Genomic DNA, 2,795 nt, shown 5'->3' on the forward strand with positions numbered 1-2,795 from the left:
TAATTTCTGGCTTTAATGCAAGAAGATAAGCTGCTAATTCATGGCAACGGATATACTAATTGAACTATCAAATCTGAAATTTTATTCATGGCTAGGTCCACATATTGATTTGTTTATTTTTTTCTATTTGAACTATCAAATCTGAAATTTGATTAATGGCTAGGTCCATATATTGATTTGTTTAGTTTTTTCTATTTCAACTATCAAATCTGAAATTTTATTAATGGTTAGGTCCATATATTGATTTGTTTAGTTTTTTCTATGATTTAGTAGTGTCTGTGGTGTCTTTAACTTTATCGTTTCAACGTAATTTCTGGCTTTAATTCAAGAAGATAAGATGCTAATTCATGGCAACGGATATGCTAATTAAACTTTCAAATCTGAAATTTTATTCATGGCTAGGTCCACATATTGATTAGTTTAGTTTTTTCTATTTGAACTATCAAATATGAAATTTTATCAATGGCCAGGTCCATATATTGATATGTTTAGTTTTTCCTATGATTTAGTGGTGTCTTTCACTTTATCGTTTCCGGCTTTAATGCAAGAAGATAAGCTGCTAATTCATGGGAACGGATATACTAATTGAACTATCAAATCTAAAATTTTATTCATGGCTAGGTCCAGATATTGATTTGTTTATTTTTTTCTATTTGGACTATCAAATCTGAAATTTGATTAATGGCTAGGTCCATATATTGATTTGTTTAGTTTTTTCTATGATTTAGTGGTGACTTTCACTCTATCGTGGAGGTTAGATTTTTTTGCATCATATTTATGGTTAGCTCCAAATATTGGTATAGCTGACTTTTTTCAATAATATTTGCTCTTTTGTTCTTTTCGACTATTAATCAGACATCCTAAAAAATTCTAGGGAAACTTATTTTCAAAACCGTAACCAAAAGTCCATTAAACTCTGTAGTTCGAAAAACTAAACTACTGTAAAAAATTTCTACGGAAACTAATTTTAAAAAACGTAACTAAAAGTCCATATAACTCTGTATTTGAAAAACTATCGTAAAAAATTTCTAGGGAAACTAATTTTCAAAACTGTCACCAAAAGTCCATTCAACTATGTAGTTCCATGTAAGAAAAAGAAAATTTTAAAAAGACAAAGCATTGTACCTGTGCAGAAGATTCAAAGATTACTGGTGGATCTAGATTTTTTGTGAAAACAATTAAAGACGCAAGAAAACCAAGAAGATCGACCTTTAGGCTTGGACTTGGTTGAGTACCCGGTTGGATTAGACACCACAGTACCCTCATTCTTGAACGGCTTCGTCTTTTTCAACTTCTTTGAACTCCGAGGATGTGAGATTGATGAGATATCTTCATTCTGTGGCGATTCTTGAAAAATCACCGAAAAGAAGATCCTTCCTCCCCTTCCCATTCGCTGAGAATTCATCGTTAATGGTGATGAAGACTCGGAATCGGCAAGAAGCGCGCTGTGTTGCGTAAACATTAGAATTGCGAATGACAAGGTAGATAAATATATATAGGGTCGGCGGAATCCGAGGAGTGAGAATCTGAGATTTTTCGGGTACGGACGATTTTGTTTTGTTTTATCCTTTATATATATTTAATTGCTTTTTTTTAAAAAATAATATTATACATTTGATAAAATCTAAAAAAAAATTTGATATTTCGATTAAAACAAATTATTGTTAATGAGAGTTTTAATTAATTAACAACTTTATATGATCTTGAAAATAATTTAAGTGCATTATCAATATTAATTTTCAACATTAAATATTTGAAAATAAATAAGTAATTAAATGTGATTTTTTTTTCTATTTCTTTTTTTAAATTCAAATTAGAATATGACGTTCTTTGAAAATATAAATTATATTTATTGTATTATATCATTTCATTTAATTTTGTATTATGATTTTGAGTTTTGTGAAACTTTATATATTCAGTTATCAATATTCTCGAATATTTTAAATAAAATATAATATTGTCTTCTGGCCGTTGAATGTCAGTATTGCAAGCATGTATTGTGGCATACTATATATATTTTGAATAAGAAGAATTACATGTGTCATCTAGTACTATTTCACTTATGGCCTTTGTATGACTGAACTAAAGTCATTCGAAATTCAACGTTACTGATCCTGTTAAGTTTTAGAAGTTTTAATGATGTGATCTAAGTCAACAAAAAACTCGTAAGCAATAAAATTCAGCAAACAAACAACTTCTGTCGTCCATGTTCATCATACCCCTCACTCGTTTTCCAGAATAATTACTTAGGGTCTACCGAATTCGGAAAGAAAAACTTCACTAAATAATCAGATATTTCGGTTGTTTACTGAATTGTATAATCAGACACATACGACATCTGATTTGTTTTCATAACTGGTGATGACATTTTATCAATATATACATTTTTTCAGAGAATACAAACAAAAATGTTCTGGCCGATAAATGTCAGTGTCACAGACATTTATTGATGCATACTATATTTGGAATACGATGATTGACATGTGACATCCAGTATTATTGCTATTATAGCTTTGATACGACTGAATTATAGCCATTTGAATCTGAAAATTGCAAATCATCTATAAAAGGTCATCTCAAGATTCTGCAAACTCTCTAGACTTTCGATCAATATGCAATTTGTTATTCTTTCTAAGATTCAAGATTTGCTGAAAATATTCAAGTATAAACTTAAAAGATATATCAGATGTTTTAGAGATCAATTGTGTTGAACTTTCACTCACATTTGTTTGTAGTTTACAACATATATTTGTGTGATTTTGTAACTGAAAGAAAGAGTCTTTTTGCTTATGAAT

At 29.3% G+C, this 2,795-nt stretch overlaps 1 long non-coding RNA gene across 1 annotated transcript; it reads right to left on the reverse strand.

Moving 5' to 3' along the window:
• Window positions 1-55: 55 nt before the first annotated feature.
• Window positions 56-1,561, reverse strand: LOC140969529 (uncharacterized). Its single transcript, XR_012173950.1, has 2 exons — window positions 998-1,561; window positions 56-916 (listed from the first exon to the last, which is right to left on the reverse strand). It is a non-coding gene; the product is annotated as an uncharacterized lncRNA (long non-coding RNA).
• Window positions 1,562-2,795: the final 1,234 nt, after the last annotated feature.

This window comes from Primulina huaijiensis, unplaced genomic scaffold, assembly GCF_012295235.1.
Source record: "Primulina huaijiensis isolate GDHJ02 unplaced genomic scaffold, ASM1229523v2 scaffold42201, whole genome shotgun sequence".
Lineage (NCBI taxonomy): Eukaryota > Viridiplantae > Streptophyta > Magnoliopsida > Lamiales > Gesneriaceae > Primulina > Primulina huaijiensis.